Source organism: Ailuropoda melanoleuca, chromosome 4, assembly GCF_002007445.2.
Source record: "Ailuropoda melanoleuca isolate Jingjing chromosome 4, ASM200744v2, whole genome shotgun sequence".
NCBI lineage: Eukaryota > Metazoa > Chordata > Mammalia > Carnivora > Ursidae > Ailuropoda > Ailuropoda melanoleuca.
This window is the reverse complement of record NC_048221.1, coordinates 35,512,478-35,536,705: the sequence shown is the minus strand read 5'-3', so window position 1 is coordinate 35,536,705 and position 24,228 is coordinate 35,512,478. Positions and strand designations below refer to the sequence as shown.

The 24,228-nt window shown below is 45.0% G+C and overlaps 1 protein-coding gene across 4 annotated transcripts in view; it reads left to right on the top strand.

The window, feature by feature from the left end:
- Positions 1-24,228, top strand: part of FRMD4B (FERM domain containing 4B) — a 319,952-nt gene that overhangs the window by 180,275 nt on the left and 115,449 nt on the right. The window lies entirely within an intron of this gene.

Below are 24,228 nucleotides of genomic sequence, written 5' to 3'. Positions count from 1 at the left end.
GAGTCCTCTCACTACTAATATTCCAGAATCTGACTTTCAGAAAAGGAAACTCCAAGGAAAATTTATCTCCGCTCTTTTCAAAAAAATTACTCTTTCCAAAAAAGAGTTGGCTATGCTCCAGTTTGATACCAAAATGAAGATGGTCCTTAACACCCATCTTTTGGAGCATTTTCCTGTCATTGTTTTACATGCGATCTCTGCTCCCGTAAAGGTCCTAAAAGGCTGATTTCTTGTTTTTACTTTGGAACTTATCGGTTGTTGTTGAAGTGTGTCCTTCTACCCTACCGCTCCACTCCCTCACACACCCTTGTTCTTTTCTTTCTTACTTTCTTTTTTTGTGGTTGTTGATTTTAAAGGCTCAAGCTCCTTTATGGATATGGAAAGGACAGGGAGGGGGCAGGAACTGTGTCAGTAAGCAGCACGAAAATGCTTTTGGATTTCCAGTTGTTAATCATGTCCTCAGTACAATGTGTGTAGCGAGCGCTTGGCAGTAAAGATTCTGTGGGGATCTAGAACTCATTAGCAGCCTTTCTAAAAGGACCTATTAATGTTCACCCCTGTCTTGCCTGGAAAAAGAAGCAGGAAAAGTGAATTCTGTCTCCGAGTCTAGTTTATGGTGAAGACACAATGTGATCAGAATTCAGCAGCTCAAGGCAGTGACCTTGGGAATATCATTTTGGGGGATGGCTATTAATTAATTCATAAAACCTGTATGATTTGTCAGAGGAAGCTCTACACCCTAATTTAAGGGAAGCTTTTATTTTCTTTCCTCCCTTTCTTTCCTCCCTAACGTGGTGTTGGTAAACTCATCAAGTTTAACTCTGAGTGTCCATTTTTTTCTCTGATAGGTAGATGTCGGAGATGGAGGAGGGGAGGAAAATCTGGGTTGACTTCAGAAAACAAAGGAAATTGTCTCATCCAGGAGACTGCAAAACCCTTGGGTATAGAAGGAAGTCTGTGGAGGAAGTGGGTAGGATTGGGTACAGAAGAGAAACATCAAGGAAATAAATACATCACAATAGGAACTGGGATAATATCCCCTTGCCATAATATAACACCACAGTGTGGCCTGAGAAACAAATCAGTGCTTTCTAAATTAATTCTATTTAAAAGTATCTTACAGCCTGAAGGGGTAGAAAGAATATAATCTTAACCAAAACGTAGTCCTTTGACCTGGTTCTCAGACCGGCATTATGGTGACCCAGGGCCTGACAACGTTAGATGATCCTGTTCTTTGGATTCAGACCATCGGATCTCTCTAGAAGTGAGACTCTCTTGCAATGCAGCCTCTTCAGGAATCAGAAACTACATTTCTTAGCAGAAGATCTAAAATATTCCCAGACATCCCAAATTCCAGTCCAGCTCATTTTCTGTGTGTTCCAGGGAACCATTTATTTGGCCTTCCATTTGGAGCATACAGGAAAGTGGTGACTACTAAAATAGGGGTTCTTAAGGACAGATACCACGCCCACCTACCCACCCCCCCACCCCCACCATGGGGCAAGGGCAAGTGCTCAATAACTACTGGGAGGGAGGGGATGGGTGGTGGACAAAGACCCCTGGTTGAGTAGAATTGTAAAATAAGTTCATGCCATGGAACATCTGAGCCCAAAGAAACGTAAGTCGCTCTCTCCGGTCCCTTCATTCAGTTACCGACAGGATTAAAATCCAGAGTCGTGGGGGAATGTTTCTAAGATCTCATCTCTCATTAAGGGCAGGGCACAGCCTAGAATCTCCAGAGTCCTGATTCTATACTCTGTCCGCCACTGTGTTGTTTCTAGGACCAGCTGATTGCTTTGTCTAATTTCTAGCATCTCTGAATTACATGCAGCCAGGGTTATTTCTCATTTATGCATTTCTAACTTGGACTAAAAATGCCCAGATGAAGTTTTGCTTCTTATTGTACACTGCTTACAGCTGTTGGTGAAAACCAACAGGCAAGTGCATGAAAGACCCCAAGAAAGGAACCAGCTGCCTTGTCACTTTCACCACAAGTCGTGGTCCTAGGTAAAAATATACTCAAACACTTTCTCTTTGCTTTGAAAATATTGTAAGAACCAAAAAATGTTAGTGAGCTCTCAGTAAAGGTCTGTCTCCAAATCATAGTTCAAGTAGGAGACTTTTTTTGTCCCTGAGATGGATTTCACGAAACTCCAATTAAGACCTTTTTATTTTTTTGCTTGATGTTGGAAAACTGCAAAAATGTTTAAATGAAAGACTTTTTGAAACTAGAAAGAGAAAGCTGAGTATAGGCTAAAATATACATTAACGTGTTAATCTGGCAAGGATAGGCAAACGGTTTATCATTCCAATAAACGCAAGTAAAGAAAAGTAAGAATTTTTTTAAGATTTTATTTATTAATTTGACAGAGACAGAGACAGCCAGCAAGAGAGAGAACACAAGCTGGGAGAGTGGGAGAGGAAGAAGCAGGCTCTCAGCAAAGCAGGGAGCCCAATGCGGGGTTCGATCCCAGGACCCTGGGATAACTCCCCGAGCCAAAGGCAGACGCTTAATGACTGAGCCACCCAGGCGCCCCAAGAAAAAGCAAGATATTGGACACATTCTGTTTATTTTAGAGGTTTTCTTTTTTTCCCCTAAAGGAAGCCTTTGTAGATGAGGCTGTAAAGATATGTTCACTTCTGTTCTCTTCCATTGGTTTATTTTCTCTTTTGGTTTTGTTTTCTTCTGTCCTTGAGAGTTAGAATGAACAAGTCAGCAGAACTTGTATTTACTTTGATTTTACTGAATGCCACCTTTTCAATTTGATGTGTTTCGATTCAGGTTTTCCAGTCAGGAATGGAATTAGTCCAGAAACTGACCTTCCGTAACAGAGCATCTTTATCTGGTAGGGCAGTGGGACGGGCCTGAACGGTACAGTGGACAGAGAGGGGATGGATTGCTGGTCTGACTCTGCCACTTACTGATAAGCTCTGGGGCCTGAGGGGAGCTCATTCTTCCCATACCGGCCTCCAAGTCCACATTCCTGGGTAAAGACATTAGACTCCTGCTGAGGTTCCTTTCCAACTTTGAAAGGTTCCACCTCTAATTATTTGTAGTGACCTCCCTGTCCCCTGGGAAAATGACAGTTCTCTCTGTCCCTCTTTTCTGCTTACCTCCATCTCCCTCTCTCTCTTTCCTCTCTTTCCCTTCCTTCTCTCCCTTCTTTCTTCCTCTCCACTGATATTTTCCTTTTCACCCAGGAAGGAGTTTAGGGCACGGCTCCAATGACCCAGCCGCCCGTCGCACCAGTGGCAGGAGAGGAGGACGAGCAGATTAAGTCAGGCCAAGTGGGAAATGGCAGAATTGCTGAACCTGCAGTCAGATGCTGGGATGTTCTCGAGGAAGAAATCAGGACCTTGTACAGAGCGGATGCGGCTCTTGGACTGAAATGGGACACTGCTCCTTGGGGTCCAAATTCTCTAGAAGTCAACACCTATTTCCCAGGTGGGCCTGTGCTGCCTCGGTGATGCGCCAGGCAGGGGCTCACAAGGGTGAATGAGGTGCCCCCGCGGCGCGCTTAGGAAACCTGGGCCAGCAGGCGAGTGCAAACGGACCCTCTCCAGTGACTCTCCGTAGCTCTTACAAGCTGGACGTGTAGTTTGCTTGCCACCCACTCTTGGGAAGTGCAAAAGCTCTTGATGGGAAATGGCCATGAGTAGTGGAATTTAATTAGCCTGATTTTGAAATCAAAGGATTAAACCGACAGGGGTGCGTTGAGGTAGAAATCAGACAATGTCAGCTACAACAAATGGTGATGCCAACACATTTAGCGGCCCATTAGTGAAGGTTCTGTTTTTGATAGGCTCTGTCTCTATGAAACCAAAGAGAGAGAGAGGAAGTGGTGAAAAGTGCAGTGTTCTGCGTCTTCGCCTGGAAACCCTGCTTGGAACTGAGTGACCGCCTCTGACCTTCCGACGGGGCTAGTCAAAATGGCCTTATGAGGTTGTTGAGGGGATTAGAGCTAGCCTCTGGCACTGAAGCCATACCTAATAAAAGGCAGTTAATATTATTTAATATTGTTATTATTCTTCATCTAGCCCAAGTGCAGGAAATGAAGTTGTCAGGAAAACAGGCAGACACCACCAGCAGATCAAGTGTGCACAGTAATGAATGGCTCATTTTCTTCAGGGCCCTTCACGTTCACAAGAGCATAAAAATGAACCAGTTATTGGTCACCCCACATTTGGATCTCTGCACATCTTGCCGCTGGAAAAATATTTACCAGCCTTCCATTGTTTCGGACACATGGGCTTGCCTGAGCCCATAGTCATTTGTCTGGATTTCACCGGGTGCAGGTCCAAAAATAAGTGATCGCCATGTGTCCATTGCAGCCTTCGGTCTTAACCTTAACCAATTGTGAAAAGTATTGCAAAGAGAAGTACAGAGAACTAAAAGAAAAAGCAAGACTCATAATAACAGTTAACAAGCCCAGAGCTATTCCAGATACTCTATGTACACCAGCTCGTTTAAACCTCAGAGTGGAGCATCACTATTGTGTCCATTATGTAGATCAGGAAACTGAGTTAACAAAGGGATGAGGTCCTTTGCCCCTGGTTGTGCTGCTAGCAAATTCGCTGAATTAGGATTTGAGCCCCAGGCAGTGTGACTCTCAAGTCTTCAATCATAACAACTACACAGTTTGTGGCTTCCATGGTAAAATGACTTTTAATCTCTATTTTTACGGATAAATTGGGTTAACCCAATTGGGTTAGAGTGCACTTTCCCTACTCTCTCGTGCTTTGGGGTGGAAGGAGACCACACAGAGGTAAAACTAGACGAGGACTAGGTGGCTGGAGCCCAGAGAGAGAGGAGATGGCTGGGCAGGAAGCAGGGGGGCAGGGCCAGGTGGGCAGCATTAGGGATGGGCGCTGTAGGTCAGCTCTGAAGGTAAACCGCTCCACCAATTCCCTCTTGGGAACCTTCCATGCCTGTGATATTAAGACACTGAGTGGAGTTCTCCTGAGCTGGCGTGATTCTTTCAGAGCAGCTCACTATCCTGTATAGAAAACAACCTGCTTGAGGGTGTGTAAGTGTGTCACCCCACTGACCCACTGACGTCTTCTCTAAGCCAAACGTGTTTTCCGCCTTTCCCGGGGCCCGTGACTCCTTTATGGTTCACATAGCCACGTTATACGTGTGGCAGGTTCAGTAATCATCATCGTCGTCCTCATTACCATCACCATCCTCATCCTCATCCTCATGGCTCACACTCACACTTGGTGGCAGGCCCTGTGTGGGGTGCTTTCCATGCCTTCTGGGGTTTCAGCCTCAAATCCATGAGGGAGGTAGGGAGGTGCTGTCACTACCCGTATGTTTCAGATAAAGGAACCGATTTACAGGGCTTCATGGACTGCCCAGCATCCCACCAGCAGTCAGGTCTTGCAGCCCATGTTGCTTGGTGTCGAGGTCCAAGCGTGCTTAACCCTACACTGTGTTACCTCCCTGCCTAGGGCACTGCCTATTAGACAGATGTGAAAACCATCCCAAGTTAATGATAGAACTGATTCTAAAACTCGGGTTTTGCATTAAGTTTCCTTTTCTAGACCAACAGTTAAATCTCATGGTAGAAAAGAAAAAGAAAGGGATCTGAATAGAACACCGGGGTCTTTTGCCATGACCTGAAGCAGCCTTGTAAACACGTTACAGATTTACTAGCCCACAGAGATACTTTACGAGCCCACCAGCAGCTGAATTGGTGGAACACTGGCAAAAATAGAGGGCTCTAAGGGGCATGGGGAATCTGTATTTGGATACTAACCAGTGGGTGTTTGAAAGAGAGAAATAAGGGGCACGCCAGAATGGTTTTAATAATTATTGGGTGCTTACTATTTCCCAAGCACTGTGCTAGGTTCTTTACGTGTATTCGTTCACTTGAGGCTCACTACAACTTTATGAAGTTGGTCTCAGTCGTATCTCCAAGTCACAGACGTGAACCAGAGAACTTGTCTCTTTCTTCCATTTTTGCCTCTCGTTGCCCTAATCTCATAATAACCAGATTTTTCTTTTGGAGGTGTCCCCAGGTCATGTCTCCCCCATACCGAAAAGCCTCCGATAGCCTTCCCCTTCATTTAAAATAAACCCCATTCTCCTTACTACAGCCCACAATGAAGTAAATGACATAGCCCAGTGTTTTCCAGACTTCAGTATGCATCAGCGTGACCCGGAGGGCTCTGCTAAAACAGGTGAATGAGCACCGCTCTGTATTTCTAGCAAGCTCTGGTGGGTAGGGAGCACACTCTGAGGACCACTGATGAACCCGTTATTAACTCTGTGACCTCGTCTCCTGTCCTTTTCCTTTTGGCCACCCAGCTCCAGCCACACTTGCTGCCATTTTTTTTTCTTAAACTGTTGATTCTTGGGGGTGAGACTTTGCTCCCAAGAGAGTGAACCTTTGTTCTTGAGAGGCAAAAAACAAACAAACAAACAAACAAAAAACAAAACCTTAGATATTACAATAATTTGTGGCCCTCCAAAGCTCAACTCCATCCAATAGGAATACAATGTATCTGTGATATTAAAATTTCATAGAGGAGGAGGGGATTGGGAGGGGAAATGTATAGAGAGGCTCCTTAAGAGGGCAATAATGAAAAAAAGTTGTGCAGCATGTCTTCAACAAAGCATACTCCTGCCACAGAGCATTAGCATTTATTCGGGCCTCTGTCTGGAATGTTCTTTTCCCAGATATTCCCAAGGCTGACTCCTTATCATTCCCGTTTCAGATTCAGTATCATTTCCTCAAATAGCCCCTTCCTGACTACTCTAAAGTAATAACTTTCCTGCATCACATTCTTCTGTTTTCTTATTTTCCTGGTACTCGGCGTGATCTGAAAGCCTCTTGCGTATTGGTTGGTTTCCTTGTTTGTTGGCCGTCTCCTCTCCCAGCGAGCCTGTAAGAAAGGAGCTCCTTGGCTGTGTCCCCTGCTGAATAGCTCGAGTCTAAGATAAATTCTGGCACCGAACTAGAGTTTGATAAATATTTGTGAACGCATGAATGGATGGTAATCACACAGCTGGTAAAGCGGTCATGCTGAGATGTGGAGCCAGGCGTTCAGACCTCAGGCCTCTTGCGTAAGCACCCCTGAAACCCAAGGGTCGTTGAGTGAGGGCACGTCGCAGGCATGGTGCTGTCACAGTTTACTGGGTCCAGCAGAGCACCCCGCTCAACCTGCGTCATCTAACAGGCAGGGGGAAGAAACAAATTTTTCCAAAATTTATTTCCAAATTGTTGAATTCCAATCCTACCACAGAATTTTCTCCCGTGGTTATCACAACAGGAGAAAAAGGGGGAGGAAAACCCACTAACTTGAGATGAGGAGATCAATGCGAAGGATTGTAGATAGTAGTACCCTCCCATTTTACAAATGAGAACATGGTGGCTCAAAAACGTTTCACCAAATGCCGGAGGCCCCAGAGCCAGGAATTAAAGAGGCTGTAAAGTGCACCATTTTCCTTTTCCCCCTCTGGGACCTCTTCTTGGAGGCTGACACCGCTGCCCATAGATCCATCATCGTTAGAATGTCAGCCATACCCAGCAGCCCACTCGCCCCAGAGCATTTTCTGCATCCCAGGGAATCCTACTGGACACTGATGCGAAAAGACTTGCCCTCTCCGCCTCTGCCCTATCTCGATTTAGGAAAGCGGGAAGGTCACTTAAAATGACACATCTCATTATCTGTACATCAAAGAAAATAATTTCTGGTCACTTCCATTATGGCATCGTATTCATCTGTCCGATTCCCCTCCCACCAAACAAAAATGTGCAATTATTATTTTATCCCCTAGAGCCTGAGCCAGAGTAGGTGCTCAAAAAACATTCATTTGCTGTAAAGCAAACAAAATCAGCCAATGAATGAAGCCAGCAAAATAGACAGTGTTTACACTTTGGTGGAAATTTGGTATTATATAATCAGAGGGAAGAAATGATAAAATAGAATACCATCCAATTACGGGGGGGGGCGGGGAAAGCCCTGATTGCCTTCCATGCAGTTTTTAAACTTTTTTTTTTTAAGATTTTATTTACTTAGAGAGAGAAAGAGCACGAGTGGAGGGAGGGGCAGAGGGAGAGGGAGAGAGAGAATCTCAAGCAGACTTCCCACCGATCGAGGAGCACCACTCAAGGCGCAATCCCAGGACCCTGAGATCACGACCTGAGCCGCAGTCAGGAGCTGGATGCTTAACCGACTGAGCCAGCCACGTGCCCCAGTGTAGGTTTTGTTAACAACTTTGACCACTGTGGTTGCAGAGGAAGGAGACACGTATGAATTCGAGTAGGAACTAAGCAGACTGTCAGTTGGCTGTAACACAAAAGTAACAGCATTGTAATGGAACAAAACAAAAGTTCTACAAATACTCCTAATTCCCAGCCACAATATTTGTGGAAATCAGAGGGTGACTTCTGCAGACTCCCCACCTTCGGTCCTTGCCAGCCCCACAGGATCCACTTTTCTTGTTTAAATAAATCACTTCTCTTTGATAAAACTGCTCCTGCTGCAGTGCCTTAAACCCTCCAGGACTCAGAAGGTGTCAGTAGGTAGAATAATAGTTCCCAAGCCAGAAAAACTCGGACTTTGATCTCCAGGGCTGTTTTAAAATTCTCCAATTTTTTAAAAGTGCATTTCTTTTCATTGACTTCAGTCTCATAAAAGGCTTTGGGGACTGGCAGAGTGAGCCCTGGAGGCGGCCAGGACCTCGCTGATGGAGCACTGCCGATCCCCCAAAGCACCTCTGGGTTGGGAGAGCTATGTTCTCTTTAGAATTCTAATTTAATGTTAATGGAAGCCTTCCCACTATAAAATGCACAAGAGGAAGCATTGCATGCAGGACCTGCCTTGTATTTTAGTGTGTTTTTTTTTTTCTAACTTTACTTCTGGGTGAATATTTCATAAGGGCCAGGAGATTGGGGCAAGAGAAAGCAGGAACTCCAGTCTGGAGTCCCAGCTCTGTCTAGCTTTGCAAGCACAGAGAAGTCATATCCCTTCTTTGGGCCTCAGTGGCCTCATCTATAAAATGGGGGTATGACGCTCTGGCATGTTAAAATGTGCGAAGTTTAAAAGAACCAATAGAAGTGAAGGCGCTTTGAAAGTTGAAAGCAATCTATACAGGCAAGGTGATATTATTCCTAATTAGAACCTTCAGACCAACTCCGATCTTGCCCGAACTACCTGCTCCTTTCTCTACAGCAGAGTACAAGGGCAGAGCAGGACCTGCTCAGCACTGAAACACGGCCTTCGAGGACACCTGCTCTGAAGAGGTGTGTAGCAATTGCTTGGTCTTCATTAATGAAAGGTATAATAATACCACTAAAAGTTGCGTGAACTCTGCTAAGCATGTTATGTATATTATCTCATGTGACCCACACGAACAGGGCCACACAGAAACAGAAGAGCAAAGCTGGGGCTTACACCCAAGTCTGTCTGACTCCAGAGCCTGTACTCTTGACCTTCACACTTCCAGAATAATATGCTATATTTGAAAAAGCAACACTAGCTGCTTCTTATGGAATGCTTACAATGCACAAGGCAAAAATACTCCCATTGCACAGCAGCTGCTCGGAGAGTGCAAGGGGCTTACCCGAAGTTTCCAGCTAGTTAGAGGCAGAGCCAGGCTGAGACATTGTATCCATCTGACTACTGAGGGGCTGTTCCCTGCGCCAAGTGGCTGGGTGGGCAAGCTGCACCCTGTGTTATCACCCCCCACTGCCCCGACTGTAACTGAAGAGGCACTAGGAATTCCGGAATTTAATGATTTCCCAATGGGTTTGCAGAAGCCACCATCTAGGCCACTCTTTCCAGAAGTGCCCATGCTTTTTTAAACGACCGAACCCTTCACCGCCTTCAGAAAGATTATCCCAGAAAAGCAAGTCCAAGAAGCAATGCTGAGGCAGGGCCACAGGGGCAAATATTTGGTTCCCTGGATACAGCTGTGCGTATTGGGTGAGATTTCCTCTCACAAGACTTGTCGCTTCTGCTGGAGGCAAGCGGAACCCAGAAGAAAACAGAGAGGCCGTACCAGTGGGGAGAAACTTGCCGACAGAGCATAATGACACATGCTCGATTCTGCTTGTGAATGAAAAAGCTGGAAACATCTTTCACCTCTGCTTTAAGGTCACGGTGGCCTCCTGCCGCAGGGAGAAGAGTTCCATTGGTTTGAGAGATTCCAGAAGGATAGCAAGATAGCAACACAGCTGGTTGGGATCTGGCAGTTAAAAGGCAAAGGAGTCACTCATTTGCCAGTGAGACCTTGACAGAAAGAGAGGGAGGGAGAAAATTCACAAGTGGAGAAGCAGAGGAAAGAAAGGGAAATTCACTCATTCCACACATATTTAGTAAGCCCCGCGGTGGGCTCGGCACTGTGGTAGGAGCTAGGAGAGCAGCAGTAAGTGAAACTTGCATTCCAGTGGCAAAAGAACCAGGAAAAGCAAATGACAGTGCACGTTTTGACAGGAGCACTGCAGTCCTTGGTCGGCAGACCCTCAGCGGCGAGCCTGGTCACTGGGGATTTGGGGAAACATAATCCTCAAGCAGAACAGTTGTTACCTTTTATGTTGGCCTCTGTCTGCCAAGCTCGGTGCTCTGTGGGCAGGTATCATGAGTCCCATTGTCGGGATGTGATAAGTAAGTCTTGGAAAAGTTAAGTAGGCTGAGCTTGGGATGCAGTTCTGTCCGAATCCAAAGACTCTGCTGTTTCGTCTTCCATCCCCTGGTGTCTCAGTGGCCTCAGCAGTCCGACATCGGGCTCTGAACCTCATCCTTTCTCTGAGACCTCCCTCTCCCGCTGAACTTCTCCAGGGGTACGCTGATGCGCGTTTCACGAGCGGCTGTCTGGGGAAAACGGCACTGATGGGTAGCATTTGCCAATTTCTGTGGTGTGAAGACCCTCACCTTGGCCGATCTCCTGTTACCACTGTAACTTCCCTGATTGGGAAGAGGTGAGCTGTAACGTACCACCATTGGGTAGCCCTNATGGGTAGCATTTGCCAATTTCTGTGGTGTGAAGACCCTCACCTTGGCCGATCTCCTGTTACCACTGTAACTTCCCTGATTGGGAAGAGGTGAGCTGTAACGTACCACCATTGGGTAGCCCCNGTAGGCTGAGCTTGGGATGCAGTTCTGTCCGAATCCAAAGACTCTGCTGTTTCGTCTTCCATCCCCTGGTGTCTCAGTGGCCTCAGCAGTCCGACATCGGGCTCTGAACCTCATCCTTTCTCTGAGACCTCCCTCTCCCGCTGAACTTCTCCAGGGGTACGCTGATGCGCGTTTCACGAGCGGCTGTCTGGGGAAAATGGCACTGATGGGTAGCATTTGCCAATTTCTGTGGTGTGAAGACCCTCACCTTGGCCGATCTCCTGTTACCACTGTAACTCCCTGATTGGGAAGAGGTGAGCTGTAACGTACCACCATTGGGTAGCCCTGCTGTCACACTGACTCAGTAGACATATATAACCTCAAGAGGAAAGATAATAGTAGAACATAACCAAATAACTGGAAATGATGAATTTTGAGCATTTATTACCTGTATTTTTTTTTAAGTAAACTCCAGGCCCAGTATGGGGCTTGAACTCATGACCCTGAAATCAGGAGTCACATGCTCCACCAACTAAGCCAGCCAGGTGCCCCTTATTACCTGTATTTTTAATGTAATTTATTTCATTACTTTATTAGTTCTTCATATTATTTCTTCCTTTTGTTCTTATTACTTCATTATTTAATTCATAAGTTTATATGCTGTAATTTTTAATATTGGGTCGTGCTTCACCACCAGCTTGAAAATGGGGCAGTAGACTCTTGTCAGTTTCGGAGACTCACCATTCTCTCTTTCAGAGGATTCTTTTCCCCTCGTTGTGTTTTCTGGTTCTGGCCCAGAAATTGTTTTTGGCTCCTTTTTCATGTTTCCTTTGTCTCCTTGACCTGTAGCCTTCCAGTTTTGTTTTGTTTTGTTTTCATCTTTGACACCTGCATTAGCTTCAAAAAAAGATGTCATCCCATTTGATCAACTCAACCTGCATTAAGCGACCAAAAAGTTTCTTTACTAAATATTAGAAACCTGTAGGTTGAGAAGAGAGTTTCTTCTGTGATGGTGAAATGCGTCCTGGACATTGACGATTAAGAAATTTTCTGTATTGTCCTACATGTGCTTGACTTTTCAGTTTTCACAGTTTGATAATGCTTTTCTAAATTCCCTACCCAAATGTGACATTTCTACCAACCCAGCTAGCTCTTTGGACCTAATACAATCCGTTTGTATTATTTATAAACTCCCTGAGGACTGATTTCAGCTTCTACTTTGTACTGGGACCACAAAGAACAAAGAGACTTTGAAAAGCATAAATCAGAGACATTCGAACAGGCATTGATGAAAAATGGAGATGTGAAAACTCTGACAATGAATGTGTACTCCAAAACAAATGTAAAGTTGATTTTGGTTTTCTAATTAATTTTTGTTCAGTTTTCGGTTTCCAGGGCAATATACGTGATTTATGTGCCCTGTGGATGGCTTATATTCAGCCCAGATTTCCAAATGTGCTGTTCAGTGAATAAACAGTACCTAGAATGTCTTTCAGTTACAAGGACTGCAGTTTATTTTTAAAATCCCTTCACCCGAGCTGCGCTTAACTTTTAAGTTTTTGAAAGACGCAGTACGTTTGCTCATTCCTACAGGCTGTTTTTCACGGGAGAAGAGAAAACTGACAGTTGGCAAAGCAAAAAGTTTCCAAACCACAGGGTGTCTGCTACTTGCATAATCACCAAAGCCAAAATTTCCATCTTCTACAAGTTGACGGGAGAACTTCATTTCTGGTCAACCTGAGCTGCGACAAGAACTGAAATCACCCTCAGCCCATGAGCTGTGCTCTTGGCTTTTCTTGGGTACACTTTGTGACTTTTCCTGTTTACAATATCTGTGTCCTCCCGTTTTTTCTTTTCTTTTTCGGCTCAATACTGTACCATGACGTCTAAAAATACAGCCTAACAACTGGTTTTAAGTAAAGAGGATGTTTCTTTCTGGAAAGGAACAGCAGATATATCCTGCATGGTTTTTTGAAAATAAACATTGGACAAACTCTCATCAATGCCTAAGCTGAGTTTCTAATTGGAAAAGCACAGAGTATGTATAAAGACAATCCTGTTTTTTGCTGCAGCTTCTTCTCTGAAGATATGTCACCTGTTTTCCCCACCTGTCGCTGGGTGAGCTCCTAGTTGAGTTTGGCTCAGGCCTTCATTAGCTAGGAAGCTTGGGTGAGTTATTCTCAACTTCTTTGGTCTCAGCCTTTTCAATGTAAATCCGAGGGCCCAAAATGCCTGCCTCACGGGGTGGTTATAAGAATTCAGCAGATGGGGCGCCTGGGTGGCTCAGTCGGTTAAGCGTCTGCCTTCAGCTCTGGTCATGATTCCAGGGTCCTGGGTTCGAGCCCCACATCAGGCTCCCTGCTCAGCGGGGAGCCTGCTTCTCCCTCTCCCTCTCCCTCTGCCCCTCCCCACTGCTGGTGCAGGCTCTATCAAATAAATAAATAAAATCTTTTAAAAAAAAAAGAATTCAGTGGATAAGATGTATGTCAAAGCACATGACGCAGACATAGCAGTCAGCAAGTTCAATTCTACTTCATGTTGGTGAGAACAAAAGGAGCCAACCTAAGACACAGCCTGGTTGCAATCAGATAAGGAGACAGAGTTTATAAGCATTTCCCCCACTTGGGTAGCTGGGCAGTTAAAAATGGTGATTTTGAGTTTGTCTGCTGATTATCACTGAGAAATCAGAACGGCATTAATCCCCATCTATTGGGTTGACCTCTCTTGCCAGGGTTTAACTGATAGATTGATTTTCAACTCAAATTTGACAACTTGTCCTCTTAATAATCCAGGAGAACTTTTTTCTTGAGAAAAAATAATCATTTAACCACTTACAGTTAACACAATAGCATTCAACAGCTTACGGATCATTTCCACTAATCACAGTGCTCAGTGCACGAGGGTAAGAGTAAAGCTCATAATGTATGCCAGGCACTTAGAACAGACTCTAACACCTGATCTGTAAGTAGAGTGTATTACTGGTGGTATGACTATCATCTGTACTTTTGAAGTGGGTTTTAGGCTCAATCCATATTAATACAAGAGACAAACAAAGCTAAATAAGATTGATTCTTAATGTTCTCATTTCCCAGGAGCAGAAACTGAGATTTAGAGGAATACCACGATATCAATGCATGACTCTTGGTTAAATGGCAGAGCTGAGACACAACCCAGGCCTCCTGATTCTTTTTTTTTTTTAAGATTTTATTTATTTATTTTAGAGAGAGAAAGTGGATGTGAGCAGGGGGAGGGGCAGAGGAAGAAGGAGAAAGAGAATCTTCAAGCAGACTCTGTGCTGAGCATGGAGACCGAGTGGGGCTCGATCACAGGACTCTGCGATCACAACCTGAGCCGAAACCAAGAGTCGGACGCTTAACCAGCTGAGACCCCCAGGCACCCCCCAGGCTTCCTGACTCTAAATCCTGGCATACCTCACGGACACCAGGCCGGTGTCTCCCGATGGCCTTCAGCTACAGACTTATAAGTAGTTTTGCTTCTTCTTTTCTTTCTTCCTTTGAAACCTGGCCTTTCTTTTCACCAGCCGTAAGAGATCAGGCTATCATCTGATAAGCGATTGTCTTTTATGAGAATGCCCTCCCCAGGGAGTGTCTGCCAAAGCTGACCGAAATTCCCTGCCAGGTTGATGTTGGAGCTGCAGAAACGGCTGTCCACTGGCCAGCCTTTCTTGTTTGGTTTTCTCCAACCTCTGCCAGAAAGGAGCTTGCACTTGAATGCTAATGTCCAGAAAACAGGGTTATCCCTCCAATCTGTATTGGGAGCCCCTTCTCAAGAGCAATGGTCCAATATAAGTTCTCTCTACCAATTTCCTAATTTTTCATGCCTCCTGGGTGAGACATGCGTTTTGCAGAGGCTCAGAGCTTAAGTCCCTTGCCAGTTGAGCTTTTTCAGAGCCTTTATTACCATCTGAAAATACTTGTTTAATTGTTAGTCATTTCTTTTCTTCTCCTTACCTCTAGAGCATTCGGGGATGATTTTGTCCAAGAGACATCGGGCAATGTCTGGAGACCTGGGTGGTTGTCACAAGCAGGGGGGAGGTGTCACTGGCATCTAGTGGGTAGAAGCCAGGGAGGTTGCTCAACAGCCTACAGGGCACAGGACAGCCCTGCAGCAAAGAAGTATGTGGCCACAAACCTAGCGCCAAAGCTGGGCTACCCTGCTCGAGAACAAGCCTTGCTGATGTGTATGACTACCCCGAGCAGTGTTTGCACTTGGAAAGTGCTCAGTGAATCATGGTGGAGCAAATGAATGAAAACGCATTTCAGAGCTTTCCCATACTGAGTTCATTGCACTGTGTTCTAGATTGCATCTTAAGCCCAGACTATCATAGAGTCAGATCCAGGAGGCCTGGATCTCAATGGATCTAAATGTCATCCTGCACTCAGAGTGTCCACGCAAGCATGACCAGAGCCAGCAGCCCGAGAGGTGGTGATTAATTCCATCCTGATGTCCAATGAAAATCAATAGCAAACACATAGACACTGTTTTTAACAACTGCCTGTGTTTCTTCCATGCAGGGCCGGGAGGTAGCCAAGGAATGGAGATTGCAAAAACCTTGCTCCTCCCCCGGCCTTGCTGCGGCACAGTGACCTGAACCCAGAAACTCTGGTTTGGTGAATCTAGATGAGGCTTTTCCAGAACAATGTCTTCACCTGGTGGTCAGGCTGATATGGGAAATGCCTAAGCGGGGTGTTTGAATCTATCTGACCTAGTAGATAGGAAATACCTTAGAACAGAAGTAATACAATACAGCAGTGAAAGGCACAGACTCTGAGGTCACAGTGTCTGTGTTTCCACCTTCGGCACCTCCTCCTCGCTCTGTGAACTTGCGGGGTGGAATCAGCCGTTTACCTTCTCTGAGCCTTGACTTTCTCATCCATAGAATGGAGCTAGTACTGGAATCTGCCTCATAGGCTTGTTATGACAATGAATTTAGGGGCGCCTGGCTGGCTCAGTCGGTGGAGCATGTGACTCTTGATCTCTGGGTGACGGGTTCGAGCCCCATGTTGGGAGTAGAGATTACTAAAAGAATAAAATAAAATAAAATAAAATAAAATAAAATAAAATAAAATAAAATAAAATAAAATAAAATAATTGAAAGTGAATTTAAACAGCCCATGTAGGGGCACCTGGGTGGCTCAGTCAGTTAAGCATCTGCCTTCTGCTCAAGTCATGATCCCAGGGTCCTGAGATCAGTCCGGCTTTGGGCTCCCTGCTCAGTGGGGAGTCTGCTTCTCCCTCTCCCCTGACCCCTCCCCCCTGCTCATGCTCTCTCTCGCTCGCTCTCTCACACTCTCAAATAAGTAAATAAAATCTTTAAAAATAGAAAACAGCCCGTGTAAATGTAAGAAAGGGCTTGGAATAGTGCCAGGCACATGGTCACTGGCCATTAATTATTGTTAACATTCTTTTCCTAAGTCAGATTACTCAAGTTACTCAATTTAGTCTTCAGGAAACTGAGTTCTCCCCTTCTTTCTCATTCTCCCCACCCCAGCACATTTTCCTTTCTTCCTGTGTTTCTTCTATGCCACCTGCTCTCTCTCTCACTGTCTCTTTATTCTCCTCCACTCCCAGTGAACCTGCAGCTGAAGGAACTGAGAGTCCACTCTAGGTCATAGCAATACAACCCAAGACAAGGGACCTAACCTCTCGACACTTCAGTTTTGTCATCTACAAAATCTAAACCATAAAACTTCTTACCTCCTAGGGATGTAAGTAGGTGAAAAAAGATACTGCCCATGTGCTATGTGACATCCAGTGGTTACAGCTAGGAGAATTGTTCATTGATACGGGAAAAGGAGCTTCCCAATGATTGCACTTTGAGAGGGTAGGCACCATCTTGAAACAGCTCGAGGGAAAATCACAGCTGACACGGTGTGGAGACATCTGTGTCAGTCTAGGCCATTCTCTGAATGGGAGCGTCAATAGCTCATATTCAGTCAACACCCAGAGATGATATAAAGGAGCCCTGTTCAGCTGGGGTTGACATCATTGGGGCGAAATATAAAACTCCATCCACTCAATAGATCCCAAAGTAAGAATGTCCTAGATACGCCCTTCTACCTCTCCCCAGTTCTTCCAGAATCTCTCATCTGATGAGGAGTCTAATAGCACGCCTTGTTCTCCGGGTGGAAAGCTTGTTTGTGACATACGAGCCTGTCTGGGCCAAGGCTTGGGAGGTGTTTTAGAATATCCACACTTTACCTCGTGCTTGTAAATGGAAATCATTTGTGAATTTATTTCATTGTTCACGGTGCTAGGTTCTGAGCAGTTAAGACTTTCCTTCACTCTGCAGATACTTATTTACCACTTTCTTACCCTGTGCCAGGCGCTGTTCTGGGCCCTGGGGATACAGTGCTGAACAAATCAATCAACGGCTCTGTTATGAAATTTATGTTCTGATGGTGAAAGAGAGAGACAGATAAACAAAAACAAAACAACAGGGGCGCCTGGGTGGCTCAGTCGATAAGCGTCTGCCTTCAGCTCAGGGCGTGATCCCGGAGTCCTGGGATCGAGCCCCACATCAGGCTCCTCCGCTGGGAGCCTGCTTCTCCCTCTCCCACTCCCCCTGCCTTTGTTCCCTCTCCCTGGCTGTCTCTCTCTCTGTGTCAAATAAATAAATAAAATCTTAAAAACAACAACAACAAAAGGAATATCAGCTATGAAGAAAACAAAGCAGCATGATAAGAGGGAGAGTATCCAGACTCCGCTGTAGTGACGTTTGATTTGAGATCTGAAAGATACAAAAGCGCCCAGTCATGCAATGACCTGAGGAAACGGCATTCCAGAGGGAACAGCATATGCAAAATTTCAAAGGAGGAACAAGCTTTTATTTTGAGGAAGAAAAGCAGGGCCAGTGCGGCTGGTGTGTTAAGGGAAAGGCGGATGGGTTCAAATTAAAATCAGAGCAGGTTATGTGGACACCGTTGGCAAGGGAAGGACTTAGATTTTCCTGAGGTTTGTGTGAGAAGCCATTTGGCAATTTTAAGCAGGAAAGTGAAGGGATTTCATCTGTATTTTCGAGATACTGCTCACATGGCCATGCGGAGATTGGGTCCTCATGGGACTCAAAAGCATGAAGCCGGGCTAGAGAGCTGATTTTGCACACATCCAGGCAAGGGATGGTGGGGAATTTGACTCTGGGTGGGTTACCCCACAAAAAATCCTGAGGAATCATTTTTATGAGGCAGGCCCTCTCATGCCAGTCTTTCAGAAAAGGTCAAAAGGGAACAAGAGAGAAGAAAAAGAAGAAGAAAAAAAAAAAGCAGCTTGCCGCTTCCTTTACCAAGCTTTCATATTTCCTTGTTCCAAAGAACTACTAAAGCAAAACCAAAGAAGGCTGAGGTTCTGGTCTTTTTCTGTAGTTGTTATTTCCTGTTGCTTTTTAAGCTGACCCTGGTCATTATGAACGGTCCCACACTGCCCTATCTGGACTTGCCTTTGGGTTTCTTACCAAGTCTGCCTCCAGATCGGGTACTGGGATTGGGTGTCTGGGTGGGGTGTTTTCACACAGACTTGAACCCCACTATGGGTTACAGGTCAGGACGCTCCATGAAGCCAGAGGTCTGGCCTGTGGCCGAGTCTCACTTCCCTCTGCTCTTCCTCATTTGACCAGTGACCAGATGGACAAGGTCCTTCCACCAGCACCCAGTGCTTAGTGTCTGAGGACCCACTCCACCAGCTGGGGAGCAAACGCAGGGCAGCCACAGACTGAGGTGGGAATTTTAATGCAACCTGCACAATTTTAACCTCTGCGTCCCTGGGGTTGAATGGGGGAGGAGGTGGCAGGAAGGGATTCGAGCCTGGGTTAAGTGAAACGTTCCAAAGAGATGATTTTTTTTTTTAAAGATTTTATTTATTTATGTGACAGACAGCCAGCAAGAGAGGGAACACAGCAGGGGGAGTGGGAGAGGAAGAAGCCGGCTCCCAGCAGAGGAGCCCGATGTGGGACTCGATCCCAGAACGCCAGGATCACGCCCTGAGCCGAAGGCAGACGCTTAACCGACTGCGCCACCCAGGCGCCCCTAGAGATGATTTTTTAAAGTGTTTTCTGTTCCACGTGAGGCATTGCTGCCCCTGGGGAAGGGTCATACCTGAGACTGTTCGGACGGTCTCTGTGGGGTTCGAGTGACTCTGTGTAACATCATTTCACACACATACTGGAGAGAGTGTAGGGCCCACTATCCTTGTGTTTGCTTATGAAAAGAAAAGTGTACTTCCTTTGAGACTTCTTAAATGAAGTGTTGTGGCCTCATTTGGCAAATTAGTTTCTGTCTGGCATTAGGGGACTGAAGAGCTCCTAAGAAAAGACAGACTCTTAAATCTTAGAGCAATTTGTTAATCAAAAAAGGGAAAGAGAGAAGACACTTTGTAGTGAGGTAGTGAAGAACACGGACTCAGGAGCTAGTCTGCCGAAGTTGGAATCCCAGCTCTACCTCTTACTAGCTGTGTGACCTTGGGCAAGTTCCTTGGCCTCTCTGTGCTTTGGTTTCCTCAATGTAAAGTGAAGAGGGTAGAGCTGTTTACTTCATGGCATTAGATGAGTTGCTACATATTCAATACATTGAACATGCTCAATAAAATTTGTTTATCTTATATTTTAAGGTGATTCTGTATTTCCAGATGTAATCATTGTGATCCATGAACAGTTCCCTCCAAATATAACTCCTGTCGTTGAAATTAGAAGAGAAAGCATTGGTGGGAGTCATGTTTTAAATTAAATTAAAAATGCCTGCTTTTTTTCTTTTTGTTGTAACAGTTTTTTTTTTTTTATTTAAAAAAATCAGCCTGTTGAAAGCAACAGCATTTGAATAAGACCGTATCTTCTAGCCAAGTAACCTTGTGCACAGCACTTATGCTCCAGCCTGGAAGTCAGAACCCTGAGTTTTAATCCCAGGTCTCACATTAACTAGCTGTGTGGTGTTGGACACGTCCATTCTTTCATTGTCCCATATCCCGAGTAAGCGGCGGTTATTAAATGCCTTCTGAGACTCTTTCTATTTGCAAGGTCTAAATTCTAACTACCCCTAGTCAGCTGACATGACTTTTCATGCCTGCTTTCGGTGTTTTGTTTTCCCTCTTGCTCGCCACTCACCCAGTCTGTTGAAAATGGGCTGCGTGGGAAGGCTCTCCCACAACTTGTCACCAGAGAGCCTATGGAATAGCAGGGGTCCCGCTAAGTGGTTAAGAGCTTGGGCTTTGGCTCTGAGTCCAGTTCTGCCATGTGTGAATCTTGTTATTCACAATCCCTCTAGCCTCGTTCACCTGTAATATGGGGAGATGAGACTGCCTATGTCATGTGGGTATCACGAGGGTCGGATATGTGAAGGCATGAAAAATGCTGAGTGCGTTGCCTGGAATACAGAAAGGACGTGTTCGTGGTATTATCGGTGTTGTCATTAAAATGCTGAACCGGGGGGCGCCTGGGTGGCTCAGTGGGTTAAGCGTCTGCCTTCGGCTCAGGCCATGATCCCAGGGTCCTGGGATAGAGTCCTGCATCGGGCTTCCTGCTCAGTGGGGACTCTGCTTCTCCCTCTGCCCCCCCTTCCCCACACTGTGCACAAGCACGCTCTCTCTCTCTCAAACAAATAAATAAAATCTTAAAAAATAAAAACAAAATGCCAAACTGGGTGCCAAGCTTACAGAAGGCATGCAGGAGCTTGTGGTCCCCTCTCTCTTTTTACATCTGCCCCATCAGCTCTGGAGAACTTTCCTGCTCTGTGCTTGTTAACTGGCTTGTTAACTCTACCTATCATTTATCTTCTTCAAAATGGGTTAGTAATCTTCCTCCCATTAGGAGGTTGTTGTGTTTTTTTTTTTTCCAATAGGAGAATAAATGGACTATAGGAAGGTTTATTAGCTGTTTGTTAAGCTTCAAGCAAATAAGGAGTATAATAACTGTGCTTTGTGGAAGTGCTTTATTTCACTCTCAGGGTGTCAGATTGAAAGCTACCAGGGCATTGCTTATGAAGCTCAGAAAGATTAAGTACCTTCTCCAAGGTAACACAGCTCGTAAGAGATAAAATATGATTTCAAGCCCAAGTCTGGCTTAGAACCCGTGTAAGTGACATCATTTCCCAAGCCTTGGTTTCCCGGTGCTTAAATTGAGGAAGGCCCCCCAAAACGAAACACAAGAAATGAGGATGCCCCTTTCAGAGGATTGTTGAGAGGTTGAAATACTAGATGTTAATGAAGGTCAAGTGTCAAGCACTTGGCCTGGTGCACAGGAGGCCCTCCTTTGACATGGGTTTTGTCTCTTCCCTGGTACTGGGTGAACTTAAATAGGGGTTTGCTTATTCTCATGACACGACTCCCAGGAACCTGGCAGATAATAAATTTGGGCGAGGCAGAGACCACAAACCTCATCTAAAGAGGGAGCTGCTGTGCCCCACCCTGGCCCAATGTTGCCATGGAGGAAATCCAGCCCAGTGTTTCCAGATCCTACCATCTCAATTTTTCTTAAGTGGCATTTTCTGATTTCTAATATCACCCACAAAAATGTATTCACAACAAAATACATCCACCACCTTTCAATCTGTGATTTAAGTAAGTGTCAACAGCAGGCCTTTTTTTTTTTAATAATAATAATTGTTTTTATGTTATGTTAGTCACCATATAGTATATCCTTAGTTTTTGATGTAAAGTTCCATGATTCATTATTTGCATATAACACCCAGTGCACCATGCAATACGTGCCCTCCTTAATACCCATCAACCGCCTATCCCAATCCCCCACCCCCCTCCCCTCTGAAGCCCTCAGTTTGTTTCCCAGAGTCCATAGTCTCTCATGGTTCATTCTCCCTTCTGTTTACCCCCCCTTCATTCTTCCCTTCCTTCTCCTACCGATCTTCCTGCTATTTCTTATGTTCCATAAATGAGTGAAACCATATGATAATTGTCTTTCTCTGCTTGACTTATTTCACTTAGCATAATCTCCTCCAGTCCCATCCATGTTGCTGCAAATGTTGGGTGATCGTTCTTTCTGATGGCTGAGTAAATATTCCATTGTATATATGGACCACAGCTTCTTAATCCATTCATCTGTTGAAGGGCATCTCAACTCCTTCCACAATTTAGCTATTGTGGACAATGCTGCTATGAACATTGGATGCGTATGAAGGGCAGGCCTTTCTATGGCTAGTGGTGATCAAATCAGTACTCTGGACTCCCAGAGAAGCCATCCTCCCACAGAGGAAGGGGCTCGGCGAATACAGAGCACACATGTGCCAGCGTGGGCTTAAAACTGTACCATTTTCCCCTCCAGTTCACGTGCACTGCCCTCCTCCTGCTTGTCTTGTATGGGCTCTATCACTTCGCATACTGAGATGTTTGTTCAGTTCTCCCCACCAAAAGTCAGCCTTTCTCCAGGCTGTGTATTTGTGGATGGCGCATGCGCGATTATGAGTGGATGACTTCACCATAATAATGACATCATTCTGGGGAGTCCATCCTTTGGAAACCTTTCACTCCGTTTTAGGTGTAGATATCCGTGGTATCTGGGACCCTGGGGTGGCTCAGTTGACTAAGCATCTGACTCTTGGTTTCGGCTCAGGTCATGATCTTGGGATCCTGGGATTGAGCCCTGCGTGGGGCTTCATGCACATCAGGGAGTCTGCTTGAGACTTGCTCTCTCCCTCTCTCTTTGCCCCACCTCCCTCTAAAAAAATTTTTTTAAAAGACACCTGTGGTATCTTAGAAAGATGCTTTTAGTTGCAAGAAGCAGAAACCAACTCAAGTTAGTTTCAGAAAGAAAAAAAAAGTGGATTTATTAAAGGAATACAAGGGTGCTTCATGGAACTAAAGAGCAAGAATTCAGCCAAACCAGTGGAAGTGACTACAAGTGACTAGAATGACATTAGGAACCCTGACAGCAACTCTCTCAAGCTTTCCCTTTCAAGTTGCATGATTTCTCTTGCCTCTTTCCAGCTACTTGTGTCCTTCATTCTCTCTGCAGATGGCTTTCCTTTTTGTCCGCACAAGAGCACAGGAGAGCTTCCCCTATCCAACTGCTTTCTCATCCTCTCAGCCTCAATTCCAGATTCCCTGGACGGAGGATATGATTGGCTCAGCTTGAGTCAGGTGTCCGTGCCCTCGTTCAATCAGTTGAAGCCTGAGGCGGAAGGGGTAGGACCAAGTTGTACAAACACAACCACCACTGCCAGTCTTTGTCCTGAGATGGGCAGACACACCAGAAAAACACTTACTGTTTAATTCTCTAGGGTAGAATGAGGTGTCGACAAAAGGAAAATCGGCAAGTCTGAGTGAAGTACGGTGGAAGGAAAAAAGATGCTTTTTGAAAATCAGGAAATAAATTCATTTGGATTATGCAACAACAGAGTAACTTGAAATATTTTATGAGTTTTGACGTATTCCTTAATGGATTCATGTTGTGTCAGGTGGTCTTCTGAGTCTTATTTTATTTTCTCTTACCATAGGACATGTATTTGGGGTTTCTTTGCGTGGGTTTTACAACAGAAGTAAAGTGATTTGAACTGACATATTAATTTCTTTTTTCCCCATAGAACAGCGTAGAAAAAAGTTGACTTTTTTGTTGTTGTTCAGTTAGACCTTAATTTAAATCTTGACTTGGCTTTTTTCTTGCTCAGATAACTCTGGACAAATTACTTTAAACTCTGTACCTCGGTTTCCTTGTCTGTAAAATGAGGATGTTGTATAGATTTTTTTGTGGAGCTTTAACGAAATAACGTACATAAAGTGGCCAGCTTAGTACCTGGAACAAACAAATATTCGTTCCCTTTCTCCTGGCCACCAAAAGTGTGTATTTGACCTCAGCTTTGCCGAGTTAAGGACATAATCAGGGGCCATGGGACAAAGTAAAGCTTGCTCACTCACTTCTTCACCCTATTTCAGTGGTTTTTATGGGCCATATCTCCGTAATACCGTGATCTAACCAACTGAGCTAGTTTTCAGACTTTTAGAGCAGAGTTTTATCAAAAATGTAAATGCACCCAGTGCACCATGCAATACTGTTATACGCAACTAATGAAGCATCAAACTTTACATCGGAATCTGGGGATGTACTGTATGGTGATTAACACAATATAATAAAATAAAATTAAAAAAAAATGTAAATGCAATAATTAGTATTTTTCACACAGAAAACATTGCTTATCCCACTCTGAGCCT